This window comes from Salvelinus sp. IW2-2015, linkage group LG26 (assembly GCF_002910315.2).
Source record: "Salvelinus sp. IW2-2015 linkage group LG26, ASM291031v2, whole genome shotgun sequence".
Classification (NCBI taxonomy): Eukaryota; Metazoa; Chordata; class Actinopteri; order Salmoniformes; family Salmonidae; genus Salvelinus; species Salvelinus sp. IW2-2015.
In genome coordinates, this window is record NC_036866.1 from 46,388,286 (window position 1) to 46,407,143 (window position 18,858).

Below are 18,858 nucleotides of genomic sequence, written 5' to 3' on the forward strand. Positions count from 1 at the left end.
TGTATTTATCCCTGTGTTTCCTGTCTCTCTGTGCCAGTTCGTCTTGTATGTTTCCAAGTCAACCAGCGTTTTCCCCGTTCTCCTGCTTTTTGCATTCTCCTTTTTCTAGTCCTCCCGGTTTTGACCCCTGCCTSTTTCTGGACTTTGTACCTGCCTGCCTGACCATTCTGCCTGCMTTGACCACGAGCCTATCTGCCACTCTGTACCTCCTGGACTCTGATCTGGTTTTWACTTTTTTGCCTGTCCACRACCATTCTCTTGCCTACCCCTTTTGATTAATAAACATTTTAAGACTCCAACCATCTGCYTCCTGTGTCTGCATCTGGGTCTCGCCTTGTGTCATGATACCTTTGCCTCKGYCTCGACGACGATGGCAGTATCAGCAGCACCCGTCTTTTTAATAAAGAAATGTGTTAACAAATTTTTCTGTCAAAATTAAATCTTCTTTCTTTGTTTTCCTTTTCTCTGGCCCGCTCTGAACGTGCCTCATTGCTGCCGGCTCTGAAAGTGCCTCATTGCTGCCGGCTCTGAAAGTGCCTCATTGCTGCCGGCTTGAACGTCGCTCATTGCCGCCCCGTGGTCTGGAAAGTCCTCTCAATTGCTGCCGACCCTCGTGAAAGTGCCTCATTGCTGCGCCTGCGGCTTGATTGGTGGTCAAATGTGCCTCATTGTGCCTGCCGGCTCTGTAAAGGATGCATTTGCTGCCGAGGCTCTGAAAGTGCCTCATTGGCTGCCGGCTCTGAAAGTGTCTCATTGCTTCTGCGGCTCTGAACGTGCCTCATTGCTTGCCGGCTCTGAAAGCTGCCTCATTGTGCCCGGCTCTGACGTGCCTCATTGCTGCCGGCTCTGAAAAGTGCCCATTGCTGCGGCTCTGAAGTGCCTCATTGCTGCCGGCTCTGAAAGTGCCTCATTGCTGAACTCGGCTCTGAAAGTGCCTCCTTGCTTCATGCTCGGTCTTGAACGTGCCTCCATTGCTGCGGCTCTGAGTGCCTCATTGCTTGCTGGCTCTGAAGAGTGCTCTTGCTGCTGCCGGCTCTGAAAGTGCCTCATTGCGCTGGCTCTGAAGCTCAATGTGCCTAAAGTGCCTCATTGCTGCGCTCTGAAGTGCTCATCGCTGCGGCTTCTGAAGTGCCTCATCATTGGCTGCGGCTCTGAAAGTGCTCATTGCTTCGCTGGGCTCATGAACCACGGCGCTCATTGCCTTGAACAATTGCTGCTGCTTCCGGCTCTTGAAAGGTGCCTCATTGCTGCGGCTCTGAAAGTGCGCTCTTCATTGCTGCCGGCTCTGAAAGTGCCCATTTGCTGCCGGCTCTGAAAGTGCCTCATTGCTGCCGGCTCTGAAAGTGCCTCATTGCTGCCGGCTCTGAACGTGCCTCATTGCTGCAGGTTAATTGAAATGAAAGTCACGTTTGCATTCGTATCGGGTGAAAAAAGCGAGCGGAGCAGATAAATTAATATTCTTTTATGTATTTGATTAGTAGTACTATATTCTTTAGTTATGCCCTGCTCACGAGGTCACTTGATGATGTGAGGCCAGAGGCAATTGCCTCTTCTGCCTAATGGTAAGTCCGCCACTGTATGGAGTTACATCAAAATGCGGCTATTTGTATTCTGCAACACCTAGCACTATGAAGCATGTGGTTTATATTGATGAGCAGATAGACTTGGCCTTGGGACCATGACCCAGACTTATCGACCAGATAAATCATTGAAATTCTGAGCCAGCCCTGCACACCAACCACTTCCAAATAGATAGATCACGGCATAACACACCAGGCCAGTCGAACGTGTGAGGACAATCMTCTCTGTCCAGATACGTGGATACTCTGAATTACTGGACAGGGTTTGAATTTGTCCGACTGAGACCATCCATCCAATAGGATTTTGTGGTGTTTTCATAGAATGGCTTGGAAACGTTTTGTCCCTGTGCTTAAGGTGGATAGATGGATAATAAATGAAAGGATAGAAGCAGAGGAAAGGAGTGATGGAGAGGGAGATGGAGATGGAGAATGATGGGGAGAGGGAGAGGGAGAAGGGGAAAGAGAAGGAGGGGGGAGGGAAGTGAGGGAGAGACACAGTGATGAGATGGAGATGGAGAGAGAGAGMCAGATATAGACTGGCAACTCCTCTTCCTCTCCATCTGTCCATCTGTCCACCAGTGTGTCAGGCCAGCTCAGCTATACATGTACCACACAGAACCACACAGGCCAGAGGAAAGAGTGCGCCCCTAGGAGAGCTCTCTCTCTCTCTCTTTATCCTTGTCTCTTCAGGACACAGCCAGATGCTTCAACCAGAAGAGAGGTCAGAGAAAGGTCAGAGAGATGTGCTCTAGTCTGTRTATCTGTCTGAAGTCACTTGTGTCCTTGAGGCCCCCCATCTGMACTTACAGCTGACCCTGGAACAGCTGAGAGGTTTCTGTGTGTATGTGAGGCATACCCTAGATCTGTGTTACAGCTGATCCTAGACCTGATGCTGGTTAATCTCATTGCTTTCTCCGCTGGGGAGAGCATCCTGCTGCTCGACTCACAGGGAGAGGCTAATCCATTACACCAGGCACCAGCACACTTTGGCAGATGACTGTAGCAGCTTGGTGGCAKGGAGGGAGGAACATTTCATGGCGGGGGGTTTCATGGCGACATCTTATATTTGCACTTTGGTTATTTTGAACCTAGTGCACTGTTTTGAGTGTAGGAGGCTGCCAGCGTGTAGTGAAGTGGGTTATTAATCAAAATCAACAATAGACATTGATTTGATTGTCTCGTGTATGTGACATAAAAAAAATCCAATGCTACGAAAAAGATATGGTGTCATTTACACACCTATTCATGTGTGTTGATCTGAACTGCGGCAACAACTTTTCATTCTGGGTGGATCCTCCCTCAGCTTTCACCCCCAACCCCCTGTCTCTGCCAGCTGACACCAAAACGCACAAAACACAAACAACAATACCAACAAGCTCTCCAGAAGCAAGCAAGGGAACTCTGTGAAAGAGAGCCTGGGCGACGTGAATAGAAACCCCTGCATCGACCATATTCGTCCCTCTGTTCTGAATACTGCCGCTCACAAAGACCCGTTGGTTCACACCTCAGTGTGTTTCAAACTGACAATTCAGTCTACAGCCTCTCCCTGTAGCCCTCTCTCTTTGTCTCTCTCTCCTCTCTCTGGCCCCCTCTCTCTCTCTCTGCCGGGGTGGTGATTCAAAAGTGTAGACTCAGCCTCTCTTGCCTGAACACACGCGAGGACGCGGAACACGAGAGCACTACAGCGGCACAGAGAAAGAGAGTGACGAGAAGTAGAAGAGAGAGAGATGGAGGAGAGAGATAGGGGGTAGAGAGAGAGATAGGGAGTAGAGAGAGAGAGGGAGGTAGGAGAGAGAGGGGTTAGAGAGAGAGAGGGGGTAGAGAGAGAGAGGAGAGGAGAGAGAGAGCACGAGAAGAGAGAGAGACAGAGAGAGGAGAGAGATAGAGAGAGAGAGAGAGACGAGAGAGAGAGAGAGAGAGAGAGAGAGAAGAGAGAGAGAGAGACGAGGAGGGCGGCAACCATGAGAAAGAAGACAGCGCGGGTCGGTCTGAGCCGGCCTTGCATCTGAGTGATCGTCGCGCGCAATCATCGAGGCTCCGTGATCGGACCGCAGCGGACGTAGTCGAGAGAGCGAGTCAGAGATGAACAAACAGAGAGAGGAAGAGACAGAAAGCGAGATAAAGAGTGAGAGGAGCGAGGGAATGTGTGTGACTGTGGGGTTAGTGTTTGTCATCCAAATGCGAGCTGTGAGGGGCTAGATGAGATCAGAGATGTCAGTGTTCCTTTACATGTCAGTTTCCCTTTACATCTCTCTCCCCTTCCATCTCCCTGGCTCTAACGCCCTCCTTCTCTACCCCCACCCTCTCTCCCCTCCATCTCCCCCTCCTCTACCCACTCGTTCCCCCTCTCCCTCCCCCCCCTTTCTCTCTCAGCTGTGCTGCATCTAATGGATCTCGCTGCAGTGTCCTCCTGCACTGCTGTTTGCGGGGCAGTAGGATGAACGACCGAGGTGGGAGGTAGGATCCTTCACAGTCCACTGAACACACCGACTTCATGTCCCCTCCTCTTAAAGGCAATGTACTATCACTTCAACAGGACCTTATAACAGGAACTGCATTGTCATCACCACATCGCTTAGGTTCAGCACAGACTGCTTTCATACACACGGCAAAGGTTACTCAGGGTCATGTTGTGGCATGCTGCAGTAAGTGTTATAATGTGTTACGACACCTACWGTATGTTATAATGCATTATGACACCTTTAGTCTCATGTCGCCGCACTTCCGAATGGAATGTTCCGTCAGCATGAAATCCGTGTTCTGACACCTTATGTTAATAGAAGAGACACCAGAACACTTTATTCTTAAGTGCCATTAGAGAGCTATTTGGGACACGTTATTATTGAAGCACAACTGGGACACTTTATTCTCAAAAGTGGCATGTTTAAGACCAATGCTCCCTTAGCTCAACGGGGGGTGAAGTGGGACCAAAAAGATAGGCTTGTTACCTTGACAACTATAAGCTTTTCCGTGTACTGAACAGACACATTGGGCACTCTCTATATGACACTGCATGAAGCTAWAACCATGTGGCGCCTCCAAAACGTGCCCCAATTTGAGGGCGGGACACATTGGCACACAGCGTCAGTGGACAAACGCCAATCGCAAACGCACGCACGCACGCAATGACCTTTAGCCTGCAGCTAGGAGAACGGCTAGGCTACACTAGAGACGCCCAGGCAATAAAGGAGCAGATTCCATCCGAGCAAGGGAAAGTCATGACATTGCCATGGGAGGGCAGCCATTCAGTCATTGATTCATTCCTAGGCTAGACCACTAAAATTGTACAGCGCCACTTCACGCATTCCATTTAGCATGCTGGTAATAATCAGACATGGGAGTCTTTTTCAGAGCAGAAAGCRCCCAGGCATCCCAAATGAAGATAGAAACACGTGTTTAAGTTTGAGGACAAACTCTGTTTTGGGAAGAGAGGACGTTGTGTATGAAATGTGATATGAAGAAATATCAGCAGAAAGAACCAGCGAACACCAGTGACCTAATGTACAGTAGCTATGTATAGTAGCATGACTTACCAGAGAAGACCCGATCCACTCCAATCTGATGTTCAAGACTCAACACTCCTCAGAAACACTGTCTGTTCTTCTTCAATCTGAAAAACAGGGGAAATGAAGATACAGTATGTCTCAGTATTCATACACCGTACTATTTGATCTTTCTCCTTTCCGTCAAACAGAACATAGCTTTAACCAATTTCTTCCCAAAGCCGCTGAGAGCCCGGCTAGCAAGACTATAATCAAATAAAAGAACTCTATCTGCTACCGTCGGGATGCTGTTTCATAGCGAGACGGTTTTGCAGCAGTATGCATGTTTGTGACACAGTTCTGTGATTCCTTCACACAGTGGGACACCTCTCTATGTCTCATGGGGGGGTGCACTCTCTCTTTTCTATTTCCATAAGCCACTAAATCCCCTTTCACTGGATCTGTCCTGGAACCCATCCCAGTCACACCACAGATTACAGACCAGGATGTTGCTCAAGGAAACGTTACCGTGATCTCTGCCAGATCTTATGAAAATATAGTTTTTTTCACACAGCGTAGCATAGCCTGATCTCCCATAAGCCATTGCTATAGGCTTCCACTTCCATTGATATTCCCAGTGTGAAATGGAGTTGAAACACTCCAACTATGCTCGGTAGGAGTGAAAACGAAGGGTATATCTGAGGTACCTACTGTATGTACACACAAGGTTTAGTCGTTCAGAAATATACAACTTATCCAAACGGACGAATGGGAACTACATACAGCCCGTGGCAGCGAGCTAGAGGGAGAGAGGGTAAGCAGTGTGGTGTGTGTGTATGTGTGTGTGTGTGTGTGTGTGTGTGGTGTGTGTGTGTGTGTGTGTGTGTGTGTGTGTGTGTGTGTGTGTGTGTGGTGTGTGTGTGTGGTGTGTGTGTGTGTGTGGGACGTGTTTAACTATTCTTGTGGGGACCAGAAGTCCCTAAAGAATAGTAAACAAGTAAAAATTGACCAGCTGGGGACATTTTTTAGTCCCACAGGTCCAATGCTATTTCTAGGGGTTTTAGGGTTAAGGTTAGAATTAGTGTTAGGGTTAGATTAAGTTAATATTTAAGGTTAGGAGCTAGGTTAGTTGTAGGGTTAGGGTTAGGAGCTAGGTTAGGTTTAGGGTTAGGATAAAGTTTAGGTTTTTGGGTTAGGGTTAGGGTTAGGGTTATGGTAAGAGTACGGGTTAGGATTAGGGTTAGGTTTGGGTTAGGGGTTAGGGAAATAGGATTTTGAATGGGACTTGAATTGTATGTCCCACAAGGTTAGCTGTACAAGACTGTGTGTGTGGTGGTGTGTGTGTGTGTGTGTGTGTGTGTGTGTGTGTGTGTGTGTGTGTGTGGTGGTGTGTGTGTGTGTGTGTGTGTGTGTGTGTGTGGTGTGGTGTGTGTGTGTGTGTGTGCGTGTGCGTGTGCGTGGGTGTGTTTGTCCATGTACACTCCCGTTCAAAAGTTGGGGTCACTTAGAAATGTCCTTGTTTTTTTAAAGATAAGTACATTTTTTTGTCCATTAAAATAACATAAAATTGATCGAAATACAGTGTAGGACATTGGTTAATGTTGTAAATGACTATTGTAGCTGGAACGGACGATTTTTTAATGGAATATCTACATAGGCGTACAGAGGCCCATTATCAGCAACCATCACTCCTGTGTTCCAATGGCACGTTGTGTTAGCTAATCCAAGTTTATCATTTTAAAAGGCTAATTGATCATTAGACAAAAAAGGACATTAGAACAGTAGTGTATGTGTGCCTGTGTCTCTTTCTAGTTGCCTGTCAGCCTAATGTGCTTGCTACACGGCTGAATGTTATTCTCCGACTCGAGGGCCTTTCTCCAAATAACTGCGTCACGTTAAACACCGAGACACCCACTTGTATCGACGTCCCAGATGATCGACGAAGCCGACCAAGTTTAGCTCCAGCAAAAGCGTATCGATATCAGAGAAACTGTTCTAAACACGAGCGCCAGGGGCTCCGTCGTTTCCACCGGCGACGTAGCTGCATACTATTTTCTACCACATTTCCATCAGATAACTAGTAATAGGAAAGTAAACAGAACACCTTCAGCCAACCTCAAAACAATCATCTACATTAGCTCCTGTTGTGAGAGCATAACCTTCTATTCATGCTTTGAAAGAGTCCTAGGCTGTATCAAATACCTTTTACAGAGGTCTATTTGTGGTTAGGTACAATCTCACAAACCTACCATTTATAAAATCAAGATTACGAGTATCATGCACTCATGTTAACAAATGGCCAACCTTCAGTCATGTCACAACATCTGACTGAATCTCTGCGCTGTATAAAACTCCTAATTAAAGTCAAAATGTCACAATGAACGTGTGACTGTCATCATGTTTTCGATGGATCCTCAATGTGTCAGAAAGCCGTGCCGCTTGCGAACAGACCTAGGTTCAAATAGCACAGACAGACACCACACAACTCCACCCAGCTGACCTCAGGTCTGTCTCTACACCGCCACCGCTGCCATGGTGATTAAAACAGACTGAAGGTAGCTGGGATAGAAATAACCGGGACACACAGACAGAGAGGACCCTGGGAGATATGCGTGAGCAGAGAGGACAAGAGGGCCACAAAACAATTCACAGAAATGAGGTTTACAAAACTCTTCATAGGGAAAGATACAACGCATGTAATACTCCTGTGTGGCTCAGTTTCTAAGGGTCTAAGAGCTAGCAGCACTTCATAGGGAGTTAAACAACGCCTGGAATATTTTAGAGGATAAACACAAAAGTACTCAAATCAAAAGTACTCACACACATCAGGTTCTGACTGTGCTCCCTTTTCAAATCACTCCTAAAACTGCGTCTAAAGAAAACTCTTCCTGCTATTAGTGATGGGAAGTTCCACTCTTTTTAYTGACTGGGATCTAGCTCAGTCAAAAGAACTAATCTTCCGAATCATTTCGTTAATTTGAGTCAGTCATGCCGAAAGTACACGGGACCCCCTACCGGCGAACGACGAACTGAAAACTCAAAAGAGTCATGATTCTACAAGTCTCTAACCATAGGGGGCTTATTAGAGCTGTCATTTGTGATTGAGACTTGTAAACGTGTGCTTTAAACAATGTACATTCCGTTGATTGCTAGGCATACAAATAGGACTATTTCTCGATAGGCTACATYTGAAACAATGTCTAGTTGTGGCGGCAACCTGACTAGATGGTGGACGACTGTTGGCGAAATACATCGCTTGACTGCCGTGAGGGTGGTAATTTGTTGGCGAATTTCAGCCCCCCAAACGATTTGTTCTCAAATTGGAGTTTTTCGAGCAGAGGCTGTGTGAATGTTTTGGTTCTAGAAATCGGTGTCCATCATTAACAGTCAATAATCAATGAATTGCATCCATTCTTGCACCATGTGATCAATGATCAATTCCAAAGATGTATTTCTCTTCACTATGCTTGCAATCTATTTTTCTGCGTGCATATAACAAACAGTTGCTTGTCAGAGTATGTCTCTGGTGCCGCTGAGCTGGAGGAGCGTGCGTTAATCCTGCTGTAGGACTTATTGTGGCCCGCAATAAACAAACAACTAAAATGAACGAGTCACTCAGAAAAACAAATTGAAAAAAAATTATAATAATTACTCTCGAGTCAATAAAAAGAGTCGTTCAAAAATAATGAATCGTTTGCGAACTGCACATCACCACATGCCATCGATCACACTGCCCACTGAAGAGCAATACTATGCCAACATATATGGAAAGCCACATGCCCCAAACCACTCAATAACACACCAAGTACTGACTCTGTTCCAATTTTAAATCAAACCTCAAAAACTGCATGAGCATTCTGCCATAATCCGACCAGTATGCAATCACTCTGCAAACTAAAGAGCACTATACAACACCACTTTTCTATCATACACGTTGTGTGCCAAAAGCACCCCCTCACTCACTCTCAAGACTTCTGTTGTCATTTTGTATCACTCCTAAACCGCATTACCATATTCCCACCATCGTGCGTTCACCCACAGAAGTGCAATAACTACGTACGCTCTCTCTCTCAATGTCTCGTTCTCGCTCTCTCGCTCTCATACAGTACATGGGGTTGATTGGATAAGTGAGGTGAGAAAGCCACAGCTTGAGAATGCATGGTCCACTGCTATTAGAGTAGTGCCATAAGCTGAGGCAGAGAGAGACACAGAGAGAGACAGAGAGAGAGACAGAGAGAGAGACACAAAGTGAGACAGAGAGAGAGACAGAGAGAGAGACACAAAGTGAGACAGAGAGAGACACAGAGAGAGACACAAAGTGAGACAGAGAGAGAGACAGAGAGAGACACAAAAAAAGACAGAGAGAGACACAAAGAGAGACAGAGAGAGAGACACAAAGAGACACAAAGAGAGACAGAGAGAGACAGAGAGAAAGACAGAGAGAGACAGAGAGAGAGACAGAGCGAGACACAAAGAGAGACAGAGAGAGAGACAGAGCGAGAGAGACAGGCAGAGAGACAGACATAGAGAGAGAGAGAGCAAGAGAGAGAGAGCGAGAGAGGGAGAGCGAGAGAGGGAGAGCGAGAGAGGGAGAGAGAGAGAGTGAGAGCTGCCACACATTTCTTAATGAGAGTGTTCTGTTAGTTTTTCCTCAAGGCTGTGTCTCATATCAGAGACAACAGAGAAGAGAGAGAGAGAGAGAGGAAGAGGAGAGCTTCTGTCTGCAGCACTGCAGTGTATTGGAGCCTCAGCCTGTCGGTGGGTTTAATTTTAGACTCCAGGGTTTCTAACAAGAGAGAGAGGGAATAGCAGAGCGTGGAGCAGCAGACAAAAAAAAGTATTAGATCCGCCACACTTCCATTAATGCATTTACATTAGGGGAACGTGACTCCATAAGTCAGGGCTCCGAGCGTTTCCCCTCACAAACCTCCATCATTATAATAATAATGAGTTGGCAGAAAAAGCATGACATGTTTATATGCTGCTTGTGGGAATGCAGCGGAAATATTCATGACACCGATTGAGAAATGGCTTCAGAGAAAATAAACCATTAAGCCACAGATGGACATTACTCATTGTATACAGAATGTACTCAGGCAAACTCTAAATGAGTGTTCACAATGTGCAACAACGTTAGAGCATTGGGCCAGCACCCGAAAGATAAACGAAGGGTTGCTAGATTGAATCCCCGAGCTGACAAGGTAAAAATCTGTCGTTCTGCCCCTGAACAAGGCAGTTAACCCACTGTTCCTAGACCGTCATTGAAAATAAGAATTTGTTCTTAACTGACTTGCCTACTTAAATAATAAAAAAATAAAAAAAAGAGTTTACATTACCTGTCTCTCTGGTTCTGTCTGCAAGAACAAATCTCCCCAGTGTGTGTGTGTCTGGTGTGTGTGTGTGAGAGAACAAAGTTAGGTCTTTATATTCCCAGTGGCTGTGTACTCCGCGTTGTGTCCGTCTGGTGGAACTAGCACTGCTGGAGTGACAGTGAGCGAGAGGTGGCCTGTATCACATACACAGCCACCTCCCCCCGGCCCTCCCTTGACCCAACCTCCCTCCCTCTCTCCCCGCACAGTGGGATTAAGACAACCTTTTGTCTCTCTACAATAGGGGTTAAACATTTCCTGGTATCAAATGAACACGCGGCCAGAATACACTCAGATGCAGGTTTTTCTTTTCTTCAGCCCAAATATTTTTGGGATGGAACATCACACATGCCTGTTACATCATTTGAAGAAAAAAAACAGGGAGAAGGCTCATGAATTTATCATGCAAAAACAAATTCCAATTCAATGGAAATGTTATGGTACACTGAATATCAAACACGTTCTAACTTACGCCAACAGTAAACCGCTCTATCAGCCGCCCTCCCGTTGCTCTGACTAGCTGTAAAAGCACATGCAACAGTACTTCAGCAAGATGAAAGAAAATAGCCCCGAGGCAAAAGAAAACGACACCACTCCTTCCCATTATTGGGTTCTAACTTGAAATATACATATTCCTGGTTCTCTATTAGAACGTATTGATTACGTTAGATGTATAATACATGTCCAGTAGATGTTGAGGGCTCAATGAAGGGTGAATAGGAACTGTGTGAACGGAAAGCTACTGTGAGAGAAAAGGGGAACAGGGTCTGTTGAGTAAGATGCACAGGAGGTCACTGATCAACATCACGGTGACCGGAAATAAAGAGGAACCGCTCCGAGACTAATCGCCAGTGAAAACAACAGCGCAACAACAGCAATATTGGGAAACAGATAAGAAGTTCCAAGAAGTMGTGCCCCTACTTTCGTCCTGACATATACATGATTGTCAGATCATGTGCAAAAGTGCGAGGCAGCTGAGAAACCCAGTGGGATGAAAACATCTGGTTTGAACTTTTTCGAGTTGTCCGTTTTGCGTTTTTACTCCGTTTGTTCAGAACCCAACACCATTCACTCATCCAACCTGAAGACAGTTTACAGAGAAACAGGGTCATCGGCTTCATCAAACAGCCTCCTGTTGTTGCGACACGCTGTAAAAGCACCTGCGGATTCAACAACAAAAAAAACGAAACGCCTCAAGGCACCGAAACGCACCTAAACAGACGGCCCATCCTATGACATCTAATCTAGCTGGTGGAGATGAAAGTTTGTTTATTGCCCACTCCTCCCTACTGGTATTATTGCCGCCATTTCAAAGAATGGGTTTGAAAAAGCCTTTTGACGTCCGTTAGCTATGGTTGCAGTAGGCAACAATGGCAGGGAGTTATCCCTTTGACAGAGTCACTATTCTATGTCCTCCCCAACCCAGAATAATACTCCTCCCTTCACAAAAGCAGTGAAAATGTAACATAATCGGCCTCAAAGTCATTGTCTGTCAGCCACGAACAAGGATTTGGGGTCTGAACTGAAGTGAACAAGCGGCACCTTTAACTTTGTTTCTCTCWCACAACTCTGTGATTACTCCCTCTRTTTTMTGTCTCTYTCTCTCCCCCTCCCTCCATTGTTGTTCCTATAGCTCAGTGTTATACATTGGGCTGTGAGACAGCTATATTGCCTGGATAGTGGATGTCTCTCTCTCTCTTTCATCCTAGCTTAGTGCTCGAGGTTGTTTCTGAGACAGCTATATTGCCGGGATAGAGGAAAGTGGCTAGGCGGGGTAATCCACGTCTCTGTTGAGGGAGCATGGCCAATGGCTTCATTACCTGGTCACTGTTGCATGTTATTGCGAGCAGCATATAATTTCCACCATATTCCCATAGAACCATTAACCTACCGGTGTTCATCGCCTCAATGGCCAAAACCAATGCACGGCATTGGAATGTGGAGCCATCTACAGTATACCATGGACGTATGCCAAATGGCACCCTATGGGCCCTGGTCAAAAGTAGGGCACTAAATCAAATCCAATCAAATCAAATGTTATAGYGTAACATACACATGGTTAGCAGATGTTAATGCGAGTGTACCGAAATGCTTGTGCTTCTAGTTCCCGACAGTGCAGTAATATCTAACAAGTAATCTAACAATTCCCAACAACTACCTAATACACACAAATCTAACAAGTAATCTAACAATTCCCCAACAACTACCTAATACACACAAATCTAAAGGGGTGAATGAGAATATGTACATGTAAATATATGGATGAGCGATGGCCGAGCGGCATAGGCAAGGTGCAGTAGATGGTATAAAATACAGTATATACATGTGATATGAGTAATGTAAGATATGTARAMWTTATTAAAGTGGCATTGTTTAAAGTGACTAGTGATCCATTTATTAAAGTGKCCAGTGATTGAGTCAATGTAGGCAGCAGCCTCTGAGGTAGTGTTTGCTGTTTAGCAGTCTGATGGCCTTGAGATAGAAGCTGTTTCTAAATCTCTCGGTCCCTGCTTTGATGCACCTGTACTGACCTCGCCTTCTGGATGATAGCGGTGTGAACAGGCAGTGGCTCGGGTGGTTGTTGTCCTTGATGATCTTTTTGGCCTTCCTGTGATATCGGGTGGTGTAGGTGTCCTGGAGGGCAGGTAGTTTGGCCCCGGTGATGCGTTGTGCAGACCGCACCACCCTCTGGAGAGCCTTGCGGTTGAGGGAGATGCAGTTGCCGTACCAGGCTCTGATACAGCCCGACAGGAAGCTCTCGATTGTGCATCTGTAAAAGTTTGTCAGGGTTTTGGGTGACAAGTCAAATTTCTTCAGCCTCCTGAGTGAGGCTTCTTCACCACACTGTCTGTGTGGGTGGACCATTTCAGTTTGTCTGTGATGTGTACGCCCAGGAACTTAAAACTTTCCACCTTCTCCACTGCTGTCCTTTCGATGTGGATAGGGGGGTGATCCCTCTGCTGTTTCCTGAAGTCCACGATCATCTCCTTTGTTTTGTTGAAGTTGAGTGAGAGGTTGTTTTCCTGACACCACACTCCGAGTGCCTTCACCTCCTCCCTGTAGGCTGTCTCGTCGTTGTTGGTGATCAAGCCCACTACTCGTTGTCGTCTGCAAACTTGATGATTGAGTTGGAGACATGCATGGCCAAGCAGTCGTGAGTACAGGAGAGGGCTGAGCACACACCCTTGTGGGGCCCCAGTGTTCAGGGTCAGCGAAGTGGAGATGTTGTTTCCTACCTTCACCACCTGGGGCGGCCCGTCAGAAAGTCCAGGACCCAGTATATATATATATATATATATATATATATATATATATATATATATATATATATATATATATATATATATATATATATATATATATATATATGCCATTTGGGATGAGCCCCACATTTTCTGTCACATTTCAAGTAGCTTCATACTGCAGTAGGATTGCCTATAGGATTCCAACGCTTCACTGACTGGCAAAAGATACGAAACCGATGAATTGTCTTGGAATGTAACAGTTTTAACATACTTGCATTGCATAGGCCCTACAGTCCCCTGTATTTTCTCAGCATGTAACTTCTCCGCATGGCATCCCATTAGCTGAGAATGTTTTATAAAGAAACACATTATTCATGAGTTCCTGTGTCCGGAGTCTCTGGACATCTTTCAGAAATACGATGATAGGTATGAGGTATGAATTACACTATGAAATTAATGAAAAGGGGCCCGTATTTCATTGAGTATATGCGGCATGATCGAACAGGTCTAATAGGCATTATGTCTGCACACTGACTCTGTTGAGGACAGACACTAGGAGATCCCTGATGGCCCATTGGCTCCCTGAGACTCCGTGGTTGCCGTGGGCACCCTCCTTCGGCTTTGTCACAGAAGCAATGGAAGAACAATATTTCAATGGCAACTGCAGCATATTTAAATGGCAACTTTTAACAGAACAAAGTTCAGTCATGCAATGGATGGCTGGAGTCGTAGTAACAGGAATGGTGTGTGTGGGGGTAGAGAGAGTGTGTGTGTGGTGTGTGTGTGTGTGTGTGTGTGTGTGTGTGTGTGTGTGTGTGTTGTGTGGTGTGGTGTGTGTGTGTGTGTGTGTGTGTGTGTGTGTGTGTGTGTGTGTGTGTGTGTGTGTGTGTGTGTGTGTGTGTGTGTGTGTGTGTGATAGAGGAGAGGTCTCTTTTGGGGTTCTCTCTAATAGATGTCTGAATGGGAGTGAAATATTATTGGCTCAGTAGGATAATAGGGGGCGGGGTCCTCTCAAAGCTATTAGAGCAGGATGGGGGGAGCTTGTTGAAATACTTCAAAGAGTGAAAAGACGAGTATTGAGCGAATGATTTAAGGATCCTAGAAGTTAGCGTTTTATATGGATCGTTGGTTCTTCAAACTGATTTTCGACGGTTGTCGCATTGTTTGTTTACGTTGTACAAACAACCAGTGTTGTAAAATATCCGTATAATGTAATTGTATTACAAAAATAACTTTCCTCGTACAGCACTTGTTAGTTGGATTTTAGCCTTTGCTATCAATTATTGAATTAACTTTAGATTTACGTGATACAAAATGTACATTACAGTGTATCCCAGGTTGTAATCCTTTTGTCTTATAAATCTAACGCATGTCAACTTTAACTGACCCCCACCACAATAACTGCAGTGATGGCTAATTTCAACTCTGTCGACAACATTCCCTCCCATGACAATAATAACATTCATTTAGGGCGGGCGCAATTACCGTATAACCACATAACTGACCGTTATGGATGAAGACAGCCATGAAAATAAAAATGACCGTCATAACTGTAATTATAATTATAATTATTATTAATATGATTAATGGGGGAAAGAACAGCTTGGCTGAAGATGGGACGGCCAGGCTTTGTGCAGTTGAGCCTGTTTCTGCTGTAATATGGACTCTACAGTAACATGAACTCTACAAAGTGATGAAACTTTGTTGCTCCTTGCTGAAACAGGTGTTGTAGTCTTCAGTTGCCTTGGCAACGCGGCATATGCTTAATGCACATAGGGGGGCACAGCGGCAGATTTGTCCGGTTTCTTTTGTTGTTTCTCTGTAATACTACTAGCCAACAAGCCATTTTATGAAGTTGGCTTTAGCTAGTCCAGATTGGGAACCTATCTCCCAGCCTCATAACTAGCTACCAAGAAGCAATTTCAGGCTATCAATGAAGTTAGAGTAGCTAGCTTGTCTAAGCTAACTAGCTAACTATCTTAGCTAACATGCCTGCTGGCAAGGTTGGTCGACTTTAGAAAAGCAAGCGAGAACTAAATATACTGAATAAGACTGACATTCCTTTCAGTCTTTTACCTCGATTTTAGCAAAGATGTGGCCCTTACGAAAAAAGATTGCAGTCAGAGTGCAGTATAACTGCAGTATGCTGCAAATACTGCGTCCAAAATAACCGTTTTTTTTTACTGCAGTAATTTTGCAGTGTAACTACAGTTAGAGGGCATTATAACTGCAGTTCAATTGCAGTACACCGCAGGTATTCTACAATTACTGCGTCCAAAATACCACTGTCGACTGCAGTTTCTGCACTTTTACTGCAGTTTCAAAACTGCAATCTTTTTTGTAAGGAGAAGCATCTTTAGTAAAACAAAATGGAAGAACCACCAGTCAGGAGGATACAGAGAGCTCAAGGGTTATGTTAGATATGCAGAAATGTTCGACATAGATTTAAGCGTAAGGATTATGGCTCTAGATTGCATGAAAAGGCTGTTTCAGGTGTTTGAAAAATGCTAAATTCTCCACCCCCCCATCCATCCTCACATACTTTGTGACCCTTCCCTGCAGCACATGCAGTCAGGAGCGGAGGTGACGAGAATTATTATTATGATTCAATATACGTTTATTTTTTTTATTTTTTTATAAAAAAAAATTATTCCACCAGTTATATTATTGTGAATGCAGTCATTTGGCTGACCAATAACATCATCCAAAATTCTGTAATTTTCTGTAACTGTCTTCGGGAACGTCAGCATTAGAGTGACACACAGTTACACGGTGGCATTTATGACACAGGGCTGGGGTTCAGAACAGGGACAATTGGTTAGACAATGAGGCAGAGTTCTTAAGGGAATTTACATGAATTACAGAAAGAGACCCGTTGGGGATGGCCACGACCTCCCTAAGAGCTTTTTAAATCTAAAGAAGACTTCTGTCCCTGCCTCCACACACAGATAGAAGCATACACATGCACACACAAATTGTGAACACACATGCACACGCACGCACAAAGAATGGTCTGATTGGTTTCCATGGTGCTATGAGGCTCACTGTCAGAGATGGAGCGTTAACATGCCTCAGAGAAGAGGGAGAGATGGAGAGAGAGGGAGGGAGAGGAAGAGCACAAGCAGGGAGAGAGCGAGCGCAAGAGGGAGAGAGCGAGCGCAAGAGAGAAAGAGCGAGAGACAGACAGAGAGAAAGAAAGACAGAGAGATGGAGAGGGAGAGGGCGCAGGCAGTAAAACACAAATAACACGCAGATCCCTTTGAATAGGAAAGATTTACCACCCACAGCCAGCAGACTAACCACTAAGGTTAAGGGCCTGTATTGTCCTGTATCGTATTTCTCAGTTCCACTCAAACAGACTGGTTAACAAGAATTCCCACAAGGACTGGGATCCTTCCAACCAGAAAGCAAATTTGCAAACCAGTTACTGTTTGTTTGTTTTTTGTAGCGTTTAGAAATAGGCAAATTTGCTATACACTGTAAAAAGTAACTGCCTAACTCTTTAAAGAACTGGGGATGTGGCTACTCAAACATCTCCAACAGTCAGTAGAACTCAAATCAAAAAGAGGTACTAACTTGTGTCAGTAAGATTAAGTTATTGAGTAGATATGACTTTATTTGTGTTCCGCCGATCTGATATGATTGGGTTTTTAYAAGTTATGATTATTTCATATTTTAAAATCAATTTAACATTTATTAAGTACGTTAGTTCTTACTTGATTGCATTCTTTTTGACTGCACTGGGCCTTTCTCTGGTGATGTCACAGTGTACTGTGAATTTGTCTGTAGCTTCTATGTTTACTCTGGCAACTCTCTTAATTGGACAAGATAATACTATTAGAAGTTCATTCAAAAAAAGAAAATGAATCTGTAGCACAAGCAGTATCATTGCCAACTCACTCAGATTAGGGATCCCTGCCTTTTTTAATCAACACACCAACATGATTGGCTTTCCATTTATCAATCGTGCGTAGGCACATATCTGTGTGTAAACCACGCCTGGGATCATTTCCGCGTTTGCTTGAGAGTGTGCGTAAATTTACGCACAGACATGACCATGCGTACGCACAGTGCCAAGTGGTGGAATAAAGGAACTGCTTGTCAAGCGTAGAACGGGGAAAATATATGTTGAAAATAATGACCGAATTATTCCATTGTGATTTCATGCAACATATCTTGAAAGGCAAACTATAGCATATAATTTGACCACATCAGTGCATTTGTTAGAACAATAATCCATATAAAGTACAGTCATTTGTTCCATTAGAGGCATGTGTGAAAGTGAGACCATTGTTGAAATACTATAAAAGACTGCGATCATGGGAAATCGAATGAGAGATGGTTGATTTTGCTCTTTTGTAAGATTTCGCACAAACTGCACTTTGCAGAGAGTGCATCTTTATAGATTGGCTCATCAGATATCGTTTCACAAAACCTGTTTTATTTGATTTTTGGGAACACTTTACTTGACACCCAGTGTCATAACATGGTATGACACAGTCATAACCGTGTCATAATGTAATGAAAGCTGACATAACTCATAAGGTGTCCGTGTCACAACAGGTGTAAATATATGTGTCGTGTCAGTGTTATGACCATATTGTAACAGGTTTTGACAAGTTATGTAATCTGTTATGACATAATTTGACATGGTTATGACCGTGTCATAATGTGTTACGGCGATGGGTGTCAAGTGTTACCAGATTTGACCAGACCTGCCTTAAAAAGGCAAACACATGCCGTTCCAGTGCACATCCAAGTGCTATCCACCGTTGGGTTTTTGGCAACGGGCACTTTTCAACGGAGCTTGCCGATCAGCATCTCACAGCCCTCGAAGAGCCAATGTTTTGGATGCAATCATCAGCAAAACGAACAGTAACACATACAGTGTCCGTACACCACCGCACGACAGGTTGAAGTCAAGAGGGGTTTCTTTGCCATGATGCCATCAATATGTTTCCAAATACGAACGGAGCCATAGACGGCACCCACGTCGCCATACAAGAACCCTCCCAAAAACGATTTCAACTACGTGAACAGAAAAGGTTTGCACTCTTAATGTGCATGTGATGCGCAAAAGACACTGCTGAATGTGGTGGCGAGGTGGCCAGGTGGAACGCACGACTCGTTCATTCTGCAGAACAGCAATGTTGGCTTATACGCCTACAGGAGGGGGCTGGTG

At 44.8% G+C, this 18,858-nt stretch overlaps 1 protein-coding gene across 1 annotated transcript in view; it reads right to left on the bottom strand.

Annotated features, from left to right (window-relative positions):
• The window catches only part of LOC111952402 (neuronal cell adhesion molecule-like), a 113,563-nt gene that overhangs the window by 49,142 nt on the left and 45,563 nt on the right, over positions 1 to 18,858 (bottom strand). Inside the window, 1 exon segment of the mRNA XM_070435317.1 lies at positions 5,114 to 5,190. The gene's annotated coding sequence lies outside the window, so the exon portion shown is untranslated.